Here is a 23,490-nt window from a genome sequence, read left to right as displayed (position 1 = left end):
CTAACAAGATTTTTCTTTTATTTGAAACAGGGACAGAAAATCTCGTTTGTTTCGGAGAAACCCTCCGCAAGGAAAGGCAAGCACCAGACAGGTTTGACCGAAAATTTTCAGGACCCTCTTGGAAAATGGGACCTAAATTAAAATTCAAAACAATCATGAGTAGAATAATCTAGCATAAATGTAACCCCAAGGAATATAAGTTGGCTTCAAAGTTTGCATGTTTGAGATAAGATTCAATTCGGAGTTTTTAGGACCCTCCTGAATAACGGGACCTAGCTTTAGGATTTCCATTGGATAACAAGGTTTAGAGTAAGTTCTGTTGTAGGGTAATATAATTTAGCCGTGAAATTGTCACTCTTAAGATAAAACTTGACTTTTGATTTTCAGGACCCTCTTGGATAATGGGACGTAGTTTAAAACTGGCTTGCATAATAAGATTTAGCGAAAGTAACACCTTTAGAAGATATAACTTAGATTTAAAATTGTCATTTAGTTAAGAGTTGTCAGGACCCTCTTGGATAATGGGAGTAGTTTAAGACCTTCTTAGATAACAAGATTTAGCGGAAGTCATGCCTTTAAAAGATATAGCTTAGATTTAAAATTGTTGTTTAGTTAAGAGTTTCCAGGACCCTCCTGGATAATGGGACCTAGCTTTCAAATTCTTCGTAATATGATTCAGTTTAACACTCACATATATACCCAGCTACCAAACTGGGGCAGAAAATGTTGTTTGTTTTGTCTATTTTGTTGAAATCAGGAGCCCGCCTGGAGAGCAGGGAATACGTTTCAAGTTCAGCAATCAAGAGCCCGCCTGGAGAGCAGGGAATACATTTCAAGTCAGCAGTCAGGAGCCCATCTGGAGAGCAGGTAATACATTTCAATTCAGCAGTCAGGAGCCCGCCTGGAGAGCATGGGAATACATTTCAAGTTAAGCAGTTAGGAGGCCCCCTGGAGAGCAGGGAATATATTTCAAGTCAGCAATCAGGAGCCCGCCTAGAAAACAAGGGAGTATAATTCAAGTTTTAGCTTTCAAGTTCTTATTGATATTTGGTAATGTGGTTCGTTTTACACTTACATGTGTGCCCAGATACCCAAACGGGGGCAGAAAAGTTTCTTTGTTTTTGTCTATTTTGTTGAAGACAGAAGCCCTCCTGTAGAGCAGGGAATACATTTCAAGTTTAGCAGTCAGGAGCCTGCCTGGAGAGCAAGGAATACATTCAAGTTTAGCAGTCACGAGCCCGCCTGGAGAGCAGGGAATACATTTCAAGTCAGTAATCAGGAGCTCGCCTAGAGAACAGGGAATACATTCAAGTTTAGCAGACAGGAGCCCGCCTGGAGAGCAGGTAATACATTCAAGTTTAGCAGTCAGGAGCCCGCCTGGAGAGCAGGAAATATGTTTCAAATCAGCAATCAGGAGCCCGCCTAGAGAGAAGGGAATACATTTCAAGTCAGCAGTTAGGAGCCCGCCTGGAGAGCATGGAATACATTTCAAATCAGCAATCGGGAGCCCGCCTGGAGAGCATGGGAATACATTTCAAGTTCAGCAATCAGGAGCCTGCCTGTAGAGCACGGGAATACAATTCAAGTTTATCAATCAGGCGTCCACTTGAAGAAAGGGAAAACATCTCAGATTACAATTCAAGTCGACAACAAATCAACAAGGCAACAAGAACCACAAGAAGCAAGTTTGAAGATATAGTTAGGATCCCTTGTAAACTCATAGATCATAGTCTAGTCTAGCTTCTTTTATTTTTCACATGGTGTAATAAGGGGGTTCAGTAAGCAGTAGTAGCAACAGCAACAGTGAAATCACAGCTTTATGGTAGTCCCAGCTACCAGACATTCCTAAAGTACACTGACCTGATTCCTTTTTAGCCAAGGATATGTAGGCAACCTCAGAAGCAGGGTGCAGTCAACTCTTTCGAAAAAATGCTTCCCACGGAGTATTCAAACAGGAAAAAATCGCTCGTATCCTCTCAATTTATCTTTGCACAAAAACTCTTCGTGTTTCCGGGCAAAGAGGGGCAGCTGTGAGTACGTGATTTTTGCCCTATGTGGGTTTACTCCAATAAATTCAAGAAATAATGTTTTCCCACTATTTGCAATGTTCGTAGATTTTTCATAGGATTTTAATAAATTGTTTTGCATGTTTAAGTTTTATTTAAATCATGAAAAATACCTAAAATATCACGCATGGCATTTAGGCTTTATCTTTATATTTTTAGGATTAATCGGTAGTTACTTGTTTTATAAAAATCGAAAATCACAAAAATACTTCATCTTTACACTTTTTCCTTTTATTGATTTTTTCTTTTTTAATTTAGGATTAAGCACGCTTTTATAATTGTTATAGTTAATTAATTAGTTTAATTTCACATTTTTTTAGATAATCTAGGATTTTAATTTCTAGGATTTTTAATTAATTAACTAAAGAAAAGAAAAAGGAGAAAAGGAAATTAGGAAGAATGTATTTTTGGTCTTGTTTCTTCTAAAATTGGGTCAATTCCAAAAATGACCCAATTAATTAAGACCCAATTCACACAAGCCAAGCCCAATACCATATTCAATACCCTCTTGACCCAAACTCTATTTTATAAAAGGCAAGACCTAGACTCTAAGGGACACAAGAAAAGACGCCAAAAAGTCTGAAGGCTGCAATAGTGCAAAAAAGAAGAGGAGTCGCCTCCCTGATCTTCTCCTTCTCTCTCCACCGATCTCTCGGATCGAAATACAAAGCAAGGAATTAAAAACAAAGAGATTTCAAAATTAGTTTCCTCCTTTATGTGTTGCGACATGTTTTCTGGGGATTTGAACGATTATTTTGAGCTTTGAAGTGCTAATCACTATCGATTGTTGCTGGAAAAGCCTTGCTGAGCTTCACCCTTGAGAATTTTAACATTTATTCGACCTTCGAGATCTGTCTCCCTTTTTGCCGATAGCTCTTGCTTGGCTTTCTAGTTGTTTTAACTGCTGATTAAGGTCAATTCTAGTCCAAGTAAGTGTGCTCTCTCACCTCTGTATTTTTCAGATCTATTTAATATAAAATCACGACTAGTTTCCTTCATCTTTTATTATTGCTTAGATTTTGTGTATTGTAATAATAATTTGATTCCATCAATGAAGGGTATTATATGCGGACATAATTGTAAAGGAAATTTTGATACTAGGATTCTCATACTGTGACATAAATGTGAAAGATCATGTATCAATGTTGATAATAGTTTCGATTTTACTCCATGTATCATGTTCTTCACGTCTTGTGTATTGGTTGCATCGTTTGTGCCTTGTTTAAGCCTCTTCTTCTTATCTTCCAGTGATGTGTGATGATAAATATACCAACCATTGTGTAGCTTGACCATGTTGAGTTTCCACTTGAACGAATGGAAGCCATCACTTCTGTCATTTTCATATGTTGAGTTCTTGGAGTTAATTTATAATTTTTAATTCTGAGCAATCTTATATTAATGTTTGTAGAAGTTTCTTTTTAGCTATTTTTCCATTGTTATGTTGATGTATGAAAATCAAGTTGAAAGATTAGTCAAATGTAGTTATACACATTTCTGAATTCAATTCGGACTCATTTGGTTCTTAAGTCGAGCTTCAACATTTGCCTTAAATAAACTAGAAATTCCCCTTACTCTTACAATTAATCAGCTAGCTATTTTTAATTAATTCAAGGTGTGCCATATTAGCCAAACGTACAATTTATGGCCCTCGAAATTAAATTTAGAAACCCTTTGGTTAGAATAATTTGAGGTGTGTCGTGCCAAGTAAAATAAAAAATGCATGGTCCTCATTTAATTATTTCTTTCAAATTCTTAGAATTCGAGGCATGCCATTTAGCAAATTTTCCATGGCCCTCGCAAAGTTAAAAACGCGTAGTTGCTTTAGGCGCATTATTTTAATAATATTACCTTCATAAACTAGGGTGCGCATTTATGTGACCCAAATCCAAATCTCAATAATGTTATCTAAATGTATTGCGGACTGTGGGTGCATTTATGTGATGTGGTTCCGGACATATTTTTAATAACGTTGCAATTTTTTTTAAGAAACGAAATAAAGCAGTTAAAAACTAAAATTTGCACATGGGTTCATAATTGTTTAAATCAGAGAATTAAGCCGAATATAACAGTTGAGCGACCGTGCTAGAACCACGGAACTCGGGAGTGCCTAACACCTTCTCCTGGGTTAACAGAATTCCTTACCCGGATTTCTGGTTCGCATACTGTTAAACAGAATCAATTTTTTCCTCGATTCGGGATTAGAACCGGTGACTTGAGACACCATAAATCTCCCAAGTAGTGAATCTGAATGTTTTAATAATAAATCCCGTTTCGATTGTCACTTAAATAGGAAAAACTCCCTTATACCCTTACGGGGTGTAGGAAAAAGGAGGTATGACAATGATAGAAATTTAAAAGCGAGATTCGGTGGTTAGAACTTCAGCGTCAGCACCTCCGAGCTCGTGGCTGTTTTGAGAAGCATGGGGGATAAGGTTCGATGGCCAAAGGAAATGAGATCGAATCCAAACAGGCGCAACCCTGATCATTGGTGCGAGTTTCATAATGACCACAGACATAAAACAGCAGATTGCACATTTTTACAAAGTGAAGTTGATCATTTATTAAAACAAGGATATCTTACTGAGTTGTTCAGTGAGAAAGGAAAGCAAGCTTACATGAAGAACAGACAGGAGCCTCCAAAACCACCTTCCCCCAAAAGAACTGTCAACGTTATAAGTGGGGGTTAAAACATCAATAGTATATCATATACTACAGCTAACAAAATTTCCAAAGTGATAATTACCCAAGGAAAATGGGTGCGGCATGTCTTAGAGGAAGACAACATTACATTCAATGATGCAGATGCAGATGGCGTATTAACCCCTCATAACGATGCACTAGTAATATCTTTAATTGTACATGATACTAATGTGAAACGAGTTTTGATTGATCCAAGTAGTTCCGTGAACATTGTTTTGCTAAGAGTATTACGTGAGATGCAAGCTGAAGATAGAGTAATACTAAAGGCGCATACTCTATCTGGATTTGATAATTCCAGTGTTGTCACGAAAGGAGAGGTAACACTCACCACATTTGCTGAAAGAGTGTCAAAGATACAAAGTTCCAGGTAGTAGACATGAAGATGGATTACAACATGATTCTTGGGAGACCATGGATCCACGAAATAGATGTTGTTCCTTTAACCTTTCGCCAAGTTATTAAATTTCCATCGCCATGGGGAATCTGTCAAATTCGTGGAGATCAACATACATCCAGGGCTATCAAATCCGTTGCAGATACAAGCATGAGAAGTGAAGGTAAATAACAATCACAGAAGGCAGTTGAGGACACCACAATATAAACCTCAACTGAACAAGGGCAAACATATGTAGACTCAAGGCCTGATACCATTCAAGATCCAGAAGAGAAGAAAAATATCAAAACAACAATAGAGGAATTAGAGCCTGTCATGTTATTTGCTCAATGGCCTGATAAGAAAGTCTACGTTGGGGCCAATCTTAGCCAATGTATGAGAGGTAAGTTAATTGAATTTCTAAAAAATAACGTGAACTGCTTTGCTTGGTCCCACTCTAACATGACAGGCATACCGCTGGAGGTGATGACTCATAAACTAAATGAAGATCCATCATACCCTCCTGTTAAGCAAAAGAAAATAAAGCAAGGAACTTTCAAGAATCAGGTGATTCAAGAAAAAGTCCAAAAATTGCTTACACTCGGTTCCATTCGTGAGGCAAAGTATCCTAACTGGTTAGTTAATATTGTTGTGGTTCCAAAGAAGAATGGTAAGTGGTGGATTTGTATATATTACACAGATCTTAATAAAGCCTGCCCTAAAGATTCTTTTCCACTACCACACATAGATCAATTGATTGATGCAACTGCAGGTCATGAGCTAATAAGTTTTTTAGTTGCATATTCAGGTTATAATCAGATTAAAATGGATCCAGGAGATGAAGAAACAGACAGGGGGACATACTGTTATAAAGTAATGCCTTTTAGTCTAAAGAATGTAGGTGCAACGTACCAGAGGTTAGTTACCAAAATGTTTCAAGAGCATATAGGAAAAACTATGGAAGTATATATAGATGATATGCTTGTTAAAACTCAGTATTCAAAAGATCACATATCACATTTACCTGACACTTTTTCAATTTTGCACAAATTTAATATGAAGTTAAATCCCGATAACTGTGCATTTGGCATTGCATCAGGTAAGTTTTTCGGTTTTCTTGTTTCTAACTGTGGTATTGAAGTAAATCCCGATAAATGAGGTGAATTTTAATAATTTAACTTGGGATTGGAGGAACGAGATTGTTGCTTTTTTTGCAGTATGGTACCGTCCCTGATGATAAGAAATAAGCTCATGCGCTTCGAAAAAAGGCTGCTTGGTACTGCTTAAAGCAAGGCAATCTATATGGTAAAATGTTCAGTGGACCCTTAGCAAGATGTCTCGGACCTTCGCAAACGGAGTATGTAATGAGAGAAATACACTAGGGACATTGCGGGAATCACGTAAGAGGAAGGTCACTGGTACGAACCTTAATTAGGGTAGGTTATTACTGGCCTAAAATGGAAGAAGAAGCAAAAAGTTTCGTGGCAAAATGTGATAAATGTCAAAGGTACGGTAACAATATGCATAGACCTGCGGAGTTATTACATCCGGTCATTGCGCCGTGGCCATTTATGAAATGGTGAATGGATATCGTGGGTCCATTACCACAAGCAAAAGGATAGGTAAAGTTTTTGCTCGTTCTCACTGATTATTTTACGAAATGGGTAGAGGCAGGAGCATTCAAACAGGTGCGAGAAAAGGAAGTCAAAGATTCTATTTGGCGGAATATCATATGCCGGTTCGGTGTACCAAAGGAGATCATATGTGATAATGGCCCTCAATTTATTGGAGCTCAAATCACATAATTCTTTCAAAGATGGAAAATTAAAAGGATTACGTCTACACTTTATCACCTTATGGGTAATGGGCAAGTAGAATCAACAAACAAGGTTATTATCAACAATTTATAGAAGCGATTGGAGGAATCAAAAGGTAACTGGTCTGAAGTGTTACTTGGAGTCTTATGGGCATATCGCACAACTACAAAATAAGCACGGGAGAAACACCGTTTTCATTGGTTTATGGAGTTGAGGCTTTAATTCCAGTTGAGATAGAAGAACCGTGTACACGATACACACAGGCAACACAAGAATCTAATGACGAGTAGATGCGGGTCAATCTAGATTTACTCAAAGGGAGGAGAGAAGCTACATTAATAAGAATGGCAGCATAAAAGCAAGTCATAGAACGATATTATAACCGAAAAGCACGCCTCAGATTCTTCAAAGTTGGGGACTTCGTGCTTAAAAAGGTTTTTCCATCTGCAAAGATAGCTAACGCGGGTAAATTAAGTCCAACATGGGAAGGACCCTATAGAGTTCGTGATATTGCAGGAAAGGGAGCATATGAACTGGAGACAATGGATGGGAAGATACTACCTTCACATTGGAATGTCGTTCATTTGAAGAGATACTATTTTTAAGGAATGCCCACGGTCAGGTATCACCATTTTAAATTTAATTTTTGAATTGTTAAAATTTTACTAAAGATTTTAGATGATAGGCAAAAAGCTAACCCGTACTAAATTATGAGTCACAACTTGTAAGGCACACAAAATAACCTAAAAATCCAGTCCTAGGGTTACAATTATTCTGATAGAAATTCAAACGGGTTAAGCAGTCTTCATCTATAATCGCACCTCCGAGTCTTGTTTGTTTTTCCTTTTCAGGAAAAGGACCAAATGATAGAAACTATCAAGTGCTCAAGGCTTCATACTTCAACACTCAAACACTTGGGGACTACATAATATACACAGACATGTGTATAAAGAAGGCAAAGAAGATTAACGAAAAATCAAGCCTAAAAGAATCAAGTGCAGAGTAAAAGTCATAAAGTCACGAGATGGAGCCACGAGCTAAGGCCAAAGAAAAACCTCACTATAGTTAGGGTAAAGGCTATGTACTAAAACGGGTTATAAGGAAAAACCACGTGTCTATTATTCTTCTTTTGTAAAAATCTGTTACAAGAAAAACAGTTACGAGAAAGTTATAGATGTAAATACATGTAAAGTTTCAAAAATAAAAACTTGTCAAAGTTATTTCAAAGAAACATGTGTGTTCCTATTTCTTCTATCGTATGATAACACCATTATGAAATTGAGACGTCTTCTTCATTAAGTGTCGAAATATAAAAGGGCCCTCTTTTATAAAACTCATGTTTAAATTAATTAGTCATGAGGTTAATAGAAGCATTTCTGAAAAACAAAAATGCAAATTATTCTGTAAGTCCTTAAAAATAAAGGCAAGAATAAAGCAAACAGAAGTTTAAGATAATAACATGAAATTTTTTTTAATATTTAAAAAATCTAAGACTAAGTTCGTACATAGGCATAAAACTATGAAATTGTTTATACAGATTGCCCCATAAAAGACTTGGGGACTTGCGTTTCCAAAATCAACCCTCAAATGAAGCTAAGGGTTTGATTACAATTTTCCAAAATAAAAACAAAAACAAAATCATTCAAATGATTAAAACTGGTCACTAAGAAGTTTGTGGAACTGAAGCAGGAGCATCAATAACATTGGGCTCAATTTGGGCAGGTGCATCAACAGATGCGGTTTCAACTTGGCTTGCAGCAACATGCTCGATTGGGCTTGAAAGAGTTGGGATACCCGTATCAGCTTCAACATTCACGGGAGCTTCAACCACGGGGGAAGGGAAGTCTTGTGTTTGCTAAGCTTTTTCAATAGTTTCATTGATCTTAGCTAACTCCGACTCCATGTTGAAGTTTTCTTGGCCAGCTTCAATTAGGGTATCACGATGTGAATTCAAAAATGCCTAACTTACCTCAACAACAGATTTTTCTTCAAGAATCTCATAATCCTTTTCCCAATCAGCAATCTCATTCTTTAGCTCTTCATTTTCAGCCAAGGCGGAGTTGTAAGAAGCTTGAAGAGAGGAATGGGAGCTCTGTAAAGCACACACCTTATCAGCAGAGACTCGAAGGTCTTCTTGTCCTTGAGTTAAGCTTTGCAGGAGCTCCCTAGCGTAAACTTCTTTTTGACTCAAAAGAGCCTTCATCTCTCCGTTCTCTTCACTGGCCTTAGATAGCTACTCTAACAAGGAGGATTCGAGATGTTCTTTTTCTTTTTCTGCTTGGCTTGAGGAATCTTTTACAACCGCCAACTCTAAAGTTAAAGCCCGCACCTGCTGCTCTAAGGTACTCTTGCTCTCTTGTAAGCCTTTCACATCAATTTGTACACTCTCGAATTGTTCCTTCCAATTGATCGCCTCCAACTAAGAACCACGTGCTATCTTCTCTGAATCATGTGGATTCTATTCATCATTTTTGTGCCAATAAGATTGGCCTAGAAAATGGGGGAAATAAGAATCCCAAAGATAGTCAAATTATAAAGCAAAAAAGGAACAGAAGAAAAATATCTTCAAAGTAGCATGCACGATATCATTCATTGAAGTCAGTGAACTATGAATCTCCAACTTGGCTTTTTCAATTGGGCCAATCAAAGGCTCCAACCATACATCTGCCTGACCTGACTTTCTCAAAAAGCTTCTCTCAGCAGGAACTTCAATAGTTACCCTCCTCATAGCGGCACTTCTACTTGAAGAGCCCACTTTTGTATGATGAACGATAGGAGGGGGAATTGTCAAAGGAGGAGCAGTAGAAGAGGTGAAAATAGTAGAGGAAGGAATAGAAATAGCTGGGGCTGGTAAGGAAGGAATCACAGGCACGGGAGTTAAAAAAGAAGATAAGGGTAGTTCATCTAAAATAGGCCCTAAACCTTCACGGCCAAATCCGTAGATAAAAAGTTGATCAATAGACTCACGAGTATCATAGGGAGTGACGTCATCGTCAGGAGTTATTACTGGGGTTTCAACAGGTTCGGTAAGAGAAACAAAAAGACACGGGGAAACTTCAGCTTCGTCATCCGAGACGATGCGTCTCCTAGCTCGTGGCCTCGTCACCAGGGAGCCCCCATCTTCCTCTTTTTCAGAATCTTCTTCTTCAACAACTTTCCTTTTCGCAGAAGAAGAACCCAAGACTATTTCTCGGGCTCGTTCTAAAGAGATACGGGTTATTGAAGAGACACGAGAGGCCGCAACTGCTTCAGCAGTAACTCCTCGAATAGCAAATCCTGATAAAAAGAATGATGGAAGTTAGAACAATAAAGGAAAATATAGGCATGAAAGAACAAAATATAAACTCTTACCATGTGTCTTTACTTTCCAACCGAAACGGTTAGAAAGTGTTTTCCAAGACCTACCATCCATTGGTGAGGTCTTCAGCAATTTATCTACCCAACTACGGAAATTGGGAACATCCTCCACAACTCCCGTGGTTGCTAAAAAAAGCAAAACTAGAGAAGTTGATAAACATGAAGGAAAAGGCACGAGAAGGATAAAAGACTTACGTGCAAAATTCCACTTCTTAGGGAAGGGAACGTTATCCTCACCCACTAAACCAACAGTGGGGGCAGCAACAAATCGGGCATACCAGCCACGGTCTTTGTCATCTTCATGGCTCACCAAAACCCTCTTTCTCCTGGATACTAGTGTAAAAACACCATTGCGAAAAAGCCTAGGAGAGTAAAGATGAATCAGGAGAGGGAAAGTAAAAGGAACCTCATCTTTAGTGGTTAAATGTCTTAAACAGGCAACAACCCTCTATATGATTGGGCCAATTTGACCCAAACAAACATTGAAGAAATGGCAGAATTCAAGAATGACTGGGTCAATAGCTGGTTTGAACCCTAAAGTGATAGGGTATGTGTAAATAAAAGAGAACCGAGTCAAATAAGAAGTAATTCTCTGATTTGGATTAGGAATAATAATGGGAAAATCGTTACTCCAATGGTAGTCTTTACGAACTATAGGAGTCGAAACTTCTGTAATTTGAGTGGGGTAAGCATCAGCATGATCTAAAGCGGAAACTTGGTTTCTAAGAGATTCCCTATCATGGTAAAAAGATAGTTCTGTAGAGACTATCTCCTCTACTAAAGGCTCACGTAATGGTTCCGAAGGTTCTTTACCTCTAGAAGAAGATTTGTGAGAAAGGGAACCTCTAGTTCTAGAAGAAGGACCAGAACTAAGAGAAGGCATAGACGAACCACCACGAGTAGATCCTAAGCTACGAAGCCTACCTCCCCTTCTATGCCTAATGGGGGAATTGGGGAAGGTATCAACAATGGGATCTCTCCTAGGGTTAGGGTTTGGTGAAGACATATCGAAGAAGAATGATGTGAGGAAGAAGTAAACAGAGATTTAGAGAATTAAGTGTTCAATAAGCTTTATGTGGTAAAAGACAAGGAAAGAAGTTATATTTATATCGATAAGCAATCGCCAAAGGTAAAAGTGCAGTGATAGAAGGACCATAATAATGATAACTAGCACTTCGTGAATAGTGGAGCCGTAAAAAAGCCTTGAAAAGGGCTGCAAAACTGCATAACCAATGGAAAAATGACATGTGTACAGAGCATTAAATAGAAGCATTAATTTTGTCAGAGCATTACTGATGACAAAAATTATCTTTTAATGAAATCTACTTCCCAAATATTCAACTGATGAATAAATGGAAAGTGAGGGGACTATCTGTATTGGAAAAAATTGTATTTATATTTAAAGGTGACATGTCAAGATACGTGGACTGGTCAAATGGTCAAAGATTACAATTAGCCAAGAGGCACGAGCAGCAACAGAAATGAGCAAAGTCAAAGGAAGAGGCACATGCAGTTATTCGAAGGATTCAGTGCTTGTACCTATTTAAGTCATTTATATCCAAGAATCAAAAGGAACGGATCTGACAATAGAAAAGAGTGCAGATACAGTATTTAATAGGAAATAAATGCTGAATACGTTAGAGAATTTGTATTGAATATAATGATTATGTAACCTAGCATTCAAAGTCTTTAATTATTCATAATAACCTCATTATGATTTGGGAACGCATATCTCCAAGATATCTATAAAAGGGAGATATCTGATCAATTGTAAGGACACGAAATACTATCGGAATATACTTTGTTTTACTTGTTTTTCTCCTGATTATATTCTTGCTACCCAAATTACTCTCTTTTACATATTCTTTCGATTATCATTAATCCGTGTTCTTCTAAATTCTATCTTTGACTAAAATTCCATTTTTTGGTTAAACAAGAAGATCGAGACAATTCAGAACTGGCCCAGACCTACTTTACCTACAGAGCCCGGAGCATCTTGGGTTGGCGGGTTATTATTGCCCGTTCATGGAGGGGTTTTCATCTATCTCAGTGCCATTGACCAAGTTGACCTAAAAGGGTGTTCTTTTCATATGGTCCGATGAGTGTGAGTTGATCTTTGAGAAGCTCGAGAATGCTTTGACTATAGCTCCAGTTCTAGTTTTGTCATCGGCATCGATTTCATATGCAGTTAATTTTGATGCTTCGCAGATTGGCATCGGATGTGTCTTGATACAGGAGGGTAGGGTGATTGTTTATGCTAAGACGGAAGCTGAAGGTTCATGAGCAAAATTACCCTATTCATGACTTAGAGTTTGTAGCTATTGTTCATGCATTGAATATTTGGAGGCATTACCTCTACGGCGTGTCGTGTGAGGTATTCACAGATCATCAGAGTCTACAACACTTGTTTAAGCAAAAGGATCTAAATTTGAGGTAGCGGAGGTGGTTAGAGCTGTGAAAAGACTATGATATCACCATTTTGTACCACCCGGGAAACCCAAAATGGTGGCAAATGCCTTGAACAGAAAGGTTGTAAGTATGGTAGCCTTGCATATATTCCAGTTTGTGAGAGACCGCTAATATTATATTCAGGCTCTGGCCAATCAACTTGTGAGGTTAGATGTTTCGGAGCCTAGTAGGTTTCTTGCTTGCATGATTTCTTGGTCTTATTTGTATGAGCGCATCAAAGAGTGTCAATATGACGAACCCCATTTGCTTGTCCTTAAAGACACGTTTCAGCAAGGTGATGCCAAGAAGGTATTGGAGATGATGGGGTGTTGCAGATGCAGGGTCGAATTTGGGTGCCCAATGTGGATGGGTTGCGTGAGTTGATTCTTAAGGAGGCCCACGGCTCGTGGTATTCCATCCATCGGGGTACCACCAAGATGTTTCAGGAATTGAGTCAACACTATTGGAGAAGAAGAATAAATAGAGAGATAGTAGAGTATGTGGCTTGGTGTTTGAGCTATCGGCAGGTGAAATATAAGCACTAGAGGTCGGGCCGTTTACTTTAGAGACTTGAGATTCTCGAGAGGAAGTGGGAACGTATTACCATGTATTTCGCTATTGGGCTCCTATGGACTTTTAAGAAATTCGACGTAGTATAGGTTATTGTGCAAAGACTGGCCAAGCCTAAACATTTCATTCTAGTTATGACTACTTATTCTCCAGAGCAGCTAGCTCAGATCTATATCAGGGAGATTTTTCGTCGCCATAGTGTGCCGGTGTCGATTATCTCCGCTCGAGGCACACAATTCACATCGAATTTTTGGAGAGCTATACAGCAAGAGATAGGCAGGCAGGTTGTGTGGAGTACAACATTTCACCCTAGATGGACGGAAAATCTAAGTGCACCATTTAGATATTGGAGGACCTGCTACGCACCTGTGCTATGGATTTCAGGGTTTCATGGGATCAATGCTTACTGCTTGCAAAGTTTTCCTACAATAGATACCAATTGAGTATCCAAATGGCTCCTTATGAGGCCTTCCATGGGAGGCAGTGACGTTCTAGAGTTGGTTGGTTTGAGCTGGGAGAGGCTAGGTTGTTGCGCACTGATTTGGTTTGGGATACCTTGGAGAAAGCTAAGTTGATTGAGGATAGGCTTCGTATAGCACAGTCTAGGCAGAAAAGTTATGCTGTTCGAAAAGTTTGTGATGTTGCATATGTGGTAGGTGAGAAGGCGTTACTCAGAGTTTCACCCATGAAGCGAGTGACGAGGTTCAGGAATAAGGGCAAGTTGAGCCCTCAGTATATTGGCCACTTTGAGGTGTTTGAATGAGTTGGGGAGGTGGCCTACAGACTTTCATTGCGGCCTAGACTATTGGGTATTCATGTTTATATGTTTCGGAATTATTATGGTGATCTGTCAAATGTTTTGGACTTCAGCAGGGTTTTGCTTTATGAGAATTTAGCCTGTAAGGAGGAGCTGGGGGCTATTCTAGCTCGGTATATTTGGAAGTTGAGATCTAGGAGTTTTCCCTCTGCGAAAGTGCAATGGAGAGGTCAATCAATCGAGGCATCTATGTAGGAGTTCGAGTCCGACATGTGGTATAGATACCCACATCTTTTCACCAGTCCATGTACTTTTTTATGTTAGTTCGAGGTCGAACGATTTTTTTAGGTAGAGAATGTGACGATCAGATAGGTTGTTTTGAGTACTAGCCCTTATTTCTATGATCCAATACGTTTATTAGCTCCATTCGAGGTTTCTTGATTTGGATGCACAATCCGCGTCTTTTTCTTAAAAGTTTTTACGTAAGAATTTGAAGAAAACAAGATTTTTTGCTTGAAAAATAACTTGAGTTGACTACGGTCAAAATTTTGTGTAAACGACCCTAGATCGTACGTCCGTACTGTAATTTTGGACTTGGGTGTATGCCCAAAATAGAATTCAGAGGTCCCTAGGTTAATTTTAATTGTTTTGCTGAAAGCTAGTAATTTGAAGGTTTGGAAATTTTCTAAGTTTGACCGTAGGTTTACTTTATTGCTATAGGGTTTGGATTTTTGTTTCAGGACTTGCTATAGGTCTATTTTGCTATTTGAAACTTGTCTGCAAAATTTGGTGCAAATAGGAGTTGGTTTGATAGGATTCGGACCATTGGTTGTGATTTTAGAAGCTCTTCAGTTATCTTTGAAATTTCATGCATTTTGACATACGAGTTACAGGTGTTATATTGGCATTTTAATCTCGCTCGCGATATTTTATGATATTATTAAACTTGTGTGCATGTTTGGTTTGGAGTCCGAGGGGGCTCCGGTGAGTTTCAGGTAGGCTACAAACCATTTTTGGACTTAAGAGATTACTAGTTTCAACTGTTTCTGGCGTCTGATGCACTATGCTTTGCGATCGCAAAGCTTCTCTCATGATCGCGAAGGGGAAATTGGGGTTGAGGCGGCTTGTTCTTCGCGAAAGAGGGGACTAGGTCGCGAACACGAAGTAGTGGGGGCTTACCCTTTGCGAACACAACAGTCTTCTCGCGAACACGAAGAGTTGTGGGATCTGGGGTGGGTCAGTTGGGTAGTCTACGCGGACATGGACCTTGGCTCGCAAATGCAAAGGCAAGGGTAGGAGCTAAGCCTTCGCGAATGCAAAGGTTACCTCGCAAACATGAAAGCCTTTGGGCCACTGTTCTTCGCGAACGCGAAGAACACCTGATGCCCAGGTATTAAAACATCCCAAAGACGGGATTTGAACTTTTGAAATATTTTCAAGTTGGAGCTCATCCTAGAGGCGATTTTGAAGAGGTTTTTCATCCCAACTTTATTGGTTAGTAAATTTTAACTTGTTTTGTTACATTTCCATAAACACCCATTGATTTTAACCTTTAATCTAGGGTTTTTCATGGTAGAAATTAAGAATTTAGATAGAAATTGAAGATTTAGACCTCGAATTGAGGTCGGATTTCGAAATAAAATAGATAACCGGGCTCGGGGTGAATGGATAATTCGGTTTTGGTCTGAATCTTGGGTTTTGACCATGCGTGCTCGGGGTTGACTTTTGTTGACTTTTTCCAAACTCATTAAAGATTGAATCGTTTTCACTCGTGGGTGGTTTCTAAAGCCTATTTTAAATAATTTGAACTATATTTCGCTAGACTTGATTGGTTTGGAGGCTAATTGTATAGGAAAAGTTGCGGTTGAACATTGAATTGATTGCAGAATAAGGTAAGTATCGTGGTTGTAGCACCCCAAAAAATTTCGAAGGACTTAAGTGCTATTAAGAAAGTTGATGTGTGCTAGTTATATTACTTTGTATGTAGACGAGGGCTACTATTATGATGGATGTCAATTGGATACGATAATAAGTGTTCGAGAAATATTATAAGTGATGTGGGGTCTAAAGAGAGGCCTAAGTCCAAGACAAGTTGGAAAATTTCATGATAGATAAAAGTTCCAAATTGAGTACACGCAAGACCAAACTTTGGACGAGCATATCTACATATATAAGGAGTTATGTGATGAACAACCTATCAAATGAAAGAATTGTACAAATCACGAAAAGCTACTACTGTCACAGCCCAACCCGATGGGCTGTGACGGGCACCCCCTACCTTACTCAACCGAGTACCAACGTAACGTATCTTTCTTATTACATCATCATATGCACATGACATATGGGCCTAATAGGCCAACATGATCCTTTATAAACACAAAACATAGGCTGACAAGGCCGTACAATATTTTATATACACGACATATGTCTACAAGCCTCTAAGAATACATAAATATCATAAAGGTCGGGACAGAGTCCCGCCATACCAAACAATAAATGTCTAAATCATACTAACCAAACGAGAAACTTTAACGCAAATGGAGCGCACCAACATCTTTCGCTGAGCTGATAGCCTACTTGGAGGGCCTCGACCTGTCTATCGGGACCTGTGGGCATGAAACGCATCGTCCCCAGGCAAAAGGGACGGCAGTACGAATAATTTACAAAGTATGTAAGGCACATAAATAAGTACATAAGAGACATGGAAGAGATATAGAGTACATGACTAAACCTATAAGTCTGAATAACTTTGTAAATCATAAATTACTTGTAGCGTCATGCGTATGCGTATGAATATCATGTCGTGCATAGGTACATGTTTCATAATATCATCAGCCTCTAAGGGCATCCCATCATATCATATCGGCCACTATGGGAAAAATCATCATCGTATACTAGCTGACCAAGTGGTGGTGCGTATATAACGCCATAACCTTTCCCCATACCCCCTATACATATATATACATACATATATATATATATATATATTTGAGTACATACATATATATGCGTATATAACGTCATTTGAATCATATTTCAGCCACTGTGGGCAACATCATCATCATATTCCAGCTGATCAGGTGGTGGTGCGTATATAATGCCATAACCTTTTCCCATATCCCATATACATATATTTACATATATACGCGTATATTACGCCATCTGGTCATGGGTCAATGCACATGTATGAAAGGCATGAAAAATATGTAATAATCTCAATATTCCTACCGGATAAAATTTTCCAACTGCGTATTATTCTGAGACCCATGAACAGAAGAAAATAATAATTATCACGGGGAATCAGAATATAGACACCCCTACTATTTCTATGAATAGAGTAATTTATAGAAACTGTGTATCTGCTCGTTTCTTCAATATAATTTGGACCATGCCAAAAGAAAGAAGGTATAGCCTAAACATACCTGAACTGATTCTCTTTTGAAAAACACATAACGGAGGATCGAAGTAGGGAAGAATTCGTATGATATTCACGAGAAAGATTGCCCGGGCCTTCACTAACTTAGCATTTCACGTTGGACCTTGTAGTATTTGAGAGAAATCTCGCATAGGACATTGCCATATCTCTTTTAATAATTAGGAATGTTGTATTACAATGTTTTCTTTTTGGAAAAGATTTGTATTCACTAGCACTAGGAGGCTCAAACATGATTCTGCAACACTGGTTTGACATAATAAATCATATTTATGTACAGTTTCACAATTTTGGCAAGATCTGCACTAATACTTAACGTTCAAACATGACTAGATACTAATAAACCAAGCCTTTTACGTTATCTTCATAGGGAATCCTTGGAGCCTTTGTAATTCTCTCCAAATGCGGGAAGAAATACATTTTTTTGTATTAAAAGACTTGCAACCTTTCTAATCACATGGCTGTCTTAAAATTAGGTTGCCACCTAATTTAATGTGACTATGAGTCACTTATTTGTTAGTGGCTTGCTTCCACGTGGGGGTGGGGTGGGTTTTTTTTAATCTTTATTCAAATATATTCCCAATTAATTAGGTAATGTCCCGTTACCCGGTAATTAATTAATTACCCGTAAAATTAAGAATTATTTCCACTTACTTAAAATATTACTCACTTTTCACATACGTTATACACCTTACTATTAGGGTCATGTAGTACCTCGTATGGTACTAGTCCATAAATACAGAGTATTTTAGCTCGAGCCGTATTTTATCCCAATATGCGAAACTTGGACGAAAATTCATTTTCTCTGACTTGTTTCCCCTCTCACGTTCACGAATTTACTTATCACCTGTTTAAAATATCAAAATCCTTATAATCTACAAATAATCTTTTCCTTAGACTGATATAAATTACCATACGACATATTCAATGTACAACACTATAGGGTGCAATATCGTCGTAATGTAGTACTGCAGGACGTGACATCTTACTTCCGGGCTCTCATTAATTTATTTATGGCATATTTTTATGTACGAAAATATGGGGTGTAATATCATTCCCCCCTTAGAACATTCGTCCTCAAATGTTGACTAATGCGCTTATCATTCTCATATCTCATAGTTCTTGCGAATACTTTAGTAGTCCTTTTGCCATCTAGGCAACTATTATGTGAATAAGTTCAAAGGCCAGGGCATTCCCCCCTTTAGGCCTCTTTCCCACGCCATGACTTGTGATCGAATTTCTTCCAATCTCGTAACTGCTGCTACCTTCCATTATGTAGTTTCCACTACACTGACTTTGTAAGTGTGCCTATGCGACTCTCTTCTCCTTTTTCCTCTAGCTTTTAGCCAATCCTGAAGTTCTTCGCTTGGTATTTTGTCGAACTTACGAATACTGCTATATCTTATTTTATAGACCTGGTTATCCATTCGTATGACTTTACTGCATCTACATAGGTCATACTATACCATAACACTTACCTCGATTTCTCATTACTGAGGTCTGCTACCAAATCTCACGTTACTTTCATTTCTTATCTCGTACGTATAAATCTATGTCCTCTAATGCCTCCACATTATTGTTAATCTTTAAGAATGACGACATAATCTCATCTCATACTTTATAACTTTTATCCATCCATTGTTGATTCACCTCAATTTTGATCCATAATCTACCCCTGATAACTTAACTTTTTCTGTAATATTGCAGCTAGGATTCACGTTTTATCGGGGACATCTGAAATGATTAGATTGATCCACCTGGGGTGATACCCTGCTTTCATAACCGTATCTCAGGCATCCCAATGTGATTCACCTTGCGTGGGTATTTTAATCTTGTCCAATTCATGAGATCCCTTTCTTTTATCCGTCAGATCATTACTTAATTGAAGGCTCAAACGCCATTTTTTGTCTATAATAATTACCCCACATTCTATTAACAGGGAAGCATTCCATCTCTTCTGAATGTTAGTAGTGTTAGACTCTTTTGAGTTTATTCAGACTATACTGAACTTTCTATAACTTAGAGAAACCATTATCTTTCTTGTTTTCATGGGTTTTATCCCGAGGACTTATCTGTTCTCGTCACCTTCTCACTCGCCCTTTTTCGTTCTTACTCCTGTCATAAAACTTTGTCCCTTTACTATGCTTTAGCTTGTGACTTATACAAATCTATTTATACTACTCGCGGCCTTCCTTCAACTTGCTTGCACCACAGATTTTCTTATGTTGTTTTGGAACATCAAGCGAGACATCACATCGTCTCTAACTATTCTATACTCTCATAATCAGACTTTTCTATACCTAGACCATATGCTTGAAGATATGCTACTGACACCACTGCTATCATTCCTGGATATTGAATCACAACGCCTCTAGTGTTTTACATGGTGTATGGACCACTCTCATCCTTCTATACTTGAGTATTTCGTAAATTGTTCACCTTTACCTTACTTACTTTAAAATTTCACATCGTATATTCTATCTCTTTCTCGACCTCCCTTCCACCTAGGTGTAATTCACGTCCATAACTTGAAGCTTTATCATAATACTCGCACCTCTGCTACATACATAATCCGATAAGAGCTTAGTACTGACTTCTTATGAGGCTGGTACTTCTTCTAACTGGCTTTCTTGTAGAGCCATTATAGATTATGGTTGTTGTGTTATTTCTCTTGAACATCTTATTTTAAGAGTGATTCTGTCTTGTTCTCAAGTACAACTTCTATAATTTTTCTAGGTCCAATAATCAGACTACTGATTTACTTGGGTGATGTAATTCTTTAGCTTCCTCTTCCTTCCGATTAGCCTTTATGTAGGCTTAAGCTATCTTCCGATATGTGGCTCATGGTATCGGTTATTACCTTAGCCTTTCTTGGGCGTTATAGAATATCTATGATATAATCTTTTAACAATTCAATCCTTTTGTCTATGTCGTGGGCTCAATTCTTCTTTTTAACTTATACAGGAGTCTTCTATTGTTGTATGATTGTAAACAAATATAATGCTCCAAAATCTTGAGTGTATCCATAACGTACTAATTCTAAAACATTGATCGAATAATTCCTTTCGTTCCATCTCAGCTTTCTATAACGTGTGCAATTACTTTTCCTGGTCTTTCTGCCCCTTGTTGCTTGCATACTTAACTTACCCTAGTTCCCACACATGCCAGAATTTTTTGTGCAACTCATATAGTGTCAAATATTACCTTCGATCTTTCTCCCCGTTCATTAGCCACGATAGGTGCCACTTTCTTTTGGAGGGCATACAATTTTTGTTGTGTGACTACTTTTACATGACCATTTCTTCATTAGGTCATTGTGCTTAGGTTGAAGACTTCTTTGACATTTCCTCAGCTAGTCCTTCACTGTAGTACTTTAGGGAGGATCCTCTGACCCTTGTAAAGATGCGAGCTTATTATATTGTATACTCAATGGACCTTCTGTTGTCCTTCCTTGCTTATACGTATCCGTGGTTACTTATCTCCACGCCCTTGTGCTTGTGGGGTTGCTTCTGGACTAATATTTTAATCGTCCTCCTAGTGGCACTGTCTTTTATTTTCATAACACTCATACTGTACCTTCTTAACTTCTCCAACTCCTATATGAATATATCTCAATTATTACAAAGTCATAATTGTGGGGCTGAATTCTCCATGTCAATATTCTATGAAATCTTTCTTCGGTTATTTCCTTTCCCTTAATTTATGTCTCGTACTGACTCCTTTTCTATCAATAACATCTCCGGCAGGGACCCTTACTGCCTCTCATTGACGTTGTATTTGCATAATGTTCTGGAATTGTAGCATATACGTATGAGCTGAATAAGTGTAATGTCATCCCTTTTTCGTGTTTAACGTATATTTTATTTTATTACACCATATTCCTCCCTTTAGAGGAGTACTAAGACTTGGAGCTATGACGACTTGCCTATAGATGTTTTTCCTCTTCATCTTTGGTATCCTTTCACATTATCAATGACCCTTGCTCACCTTGCGGTAATCCTTTTGTACCAAGGATAACAAAATCCCTCGCTCGTGATGGTGACACTTAGTGTAACTGGCACATACAGTCTCTTAAGCTTAACTTAGCTCACATTGCTTGCTTTAGGGAAGCGTCTCCCTCAATGACCATTCTCTAAATCCATCATGGATCTTCTTCTATTGTCCATTCTATTATTGCCGGAATGCTATCTGCAATTCTCATGATGCTGACTATTATCAAATCACTCAGTTCTTTATTCATGTTTAGCTTATCTTATTCACCAATCCATACTGGTTCTGTTACTTTGGGTCTAACCTTTCCTCTTGGTAATCACGCTAGAGTTGCAAATTTATTTCTTGAAATGAGGATATGATTGTATGGCCTATACTCTTTTGTTGTCCTAAGGCCTGTCACTTCTCGTTTCTTCCTTCACTTGACTATAGATTTTGTAATATTCTACCATTGTCATCCATGTATTGCATCTTACTCATAATTCTTCCTTATCTCTTTTCTCATTACTCTATTAATATTTCTGCCTATCACTTTCTTTTGAAAACTTCAACATGACATTCTTTCTCCTTTAGCTCCCCTTGCTTCATCCATTGGCTCTTCGGGTTACCAAGCATTCTCGTTCTACTAGGGATGGGAGCCATACTAAGGTAATATTTATCCCTTTAAGGCTTCAGTGCCTATCCTTGTAGTACTCATATATAACTGTACTATTTTAGATTGCACCATCTGGGTTTCTCATAGAGAGATCTATTAGCAGATTTGCAATATTCTCCGGAAATGTGAACTGACACAAACAATTCATCCATCATATCTTCTTATACTACGTATGTTATCCCCCAAAAGGCATATCTAGAATGTGTGCGACCAACTGTATATATACCTGTGTTACTATTTAATATAACTCAAAAAGCTTATGTTCCTCTGCCTCAATTATAAACTTTGTTAATCTTCATTAACTGGGCGCCTCGTACCCTTCTTCATCTTGATTCTTTTCATTGTTGAAACTTGTATTTATCTTCTTAATCTCTTATTGTCTTTCACCATAAAGATTGATAGACATTATTTCCTTAAGGCTTCTTATCAGGAAGCTTACACCCTTCAGTACACCCATGATATGCTAAAGACCTCACATTTACTTATCGTAGGCATCATACAAAAATCCAATTCCTCTGACTCAGGTCTTTCTCAACTATCTCTCTTTCCAACCTTCTTTCCGGATGTAGGTATCGTCTAACTATGAATAAAATAGAATTTCGGAGTTTGAATTCTTATTCGTGAGCTCTACCACACGATCTAGAGTAAGAAGAACGAGTGACAATCCTAAATGCCATGTAGCCTCCTGCTTATAAGTTTGGAGCACGACACACCCATAAACAAGACACGACTTGTAGACTCCCTAGGACAGAACTACTGTGATACCACTTTTGTCATGACCCAAACCGATGGTCCCTACTCTAATATCTTACTCAACCGAGTACCAATATAACGTATCTTTCTTATTACATCATCATATACACATGCCATACAGGCCTAATAGACCAGCATGACCCTTCATAAACTCAAAACATAGGCCGATAAGGCCGTACAATATTTTATGTACACGACATATGTCTACAAGCCTTTTGGAATACATAAATATCATAAAGGTCGGGACAGAGTCCTGCCATACCAAACAATACACATCTAAATTATACTAACCAAACGAGTAACTCTAAAGTAAATGGAGTGCACCAACATTTTATGCTGAGCTGATAGCCTACTTGGAGGGCTCTCAACATGTCTATCGGGACCTGCGGTCATGAAACGCAGCATCCCCATACAAAAGGAACGTCAGTACGAATAATGGACTAAGTATGTAAGGCACATAAATAAATACATAAGAGACATGGAAGACATATAGAGTACATGACTAAACCTGTAAGTCTGAATAACTTTGTAAATCATAAATTACCTTTAGCGTCATGCACATGCGTATGAA

At 38.2% G+C, this 23,490-nt stretch overlaps 1 long non-coding RNA gene across 1 annotated transcript; it reads left to right on the top strand.

Annotated features, from left to right (window-relative positions):
* Nucleotides 1-2,427: 2,427 nt before the first annotated feature.
* On the top strand, nucleotides 2,428-8,201 carry LOC107799528 (uncharacterized). Its single transcript, XR_001651152.2, has 3 exons — nucleotides 2,428-2,995; nucleotides 3,315-7,578; nucleotides 7,808-8,201. It is a non-coding gene; the product is annotated as an uncharacterized LOC107799528 (long non-coding RNA).
* The last annotated feature ends 15,289 nt before the right edge of the window (nucleotides 8,202-23,490 follow it).

The sequence above is a fragment of the Nicotiana tabacum genome, chromosome 18 (genome assembly GCF_000715075.1).
Source record: "Nicotiana tabacum cultivar K326 chromosome 18, ASM71507v2, whole genome shotgun sequence".
In the NCBI taxonomy this organism is placed as follows: Eukaryota; Viridiplantae; Streptophyta; class Magnoliopsida; order Solanales; family Solanaceae; genus Nicotiana; species Nicotiana tabacum.
This window is presented reverse-complemented; position numbering and strand designations above follow the sequence as displayed.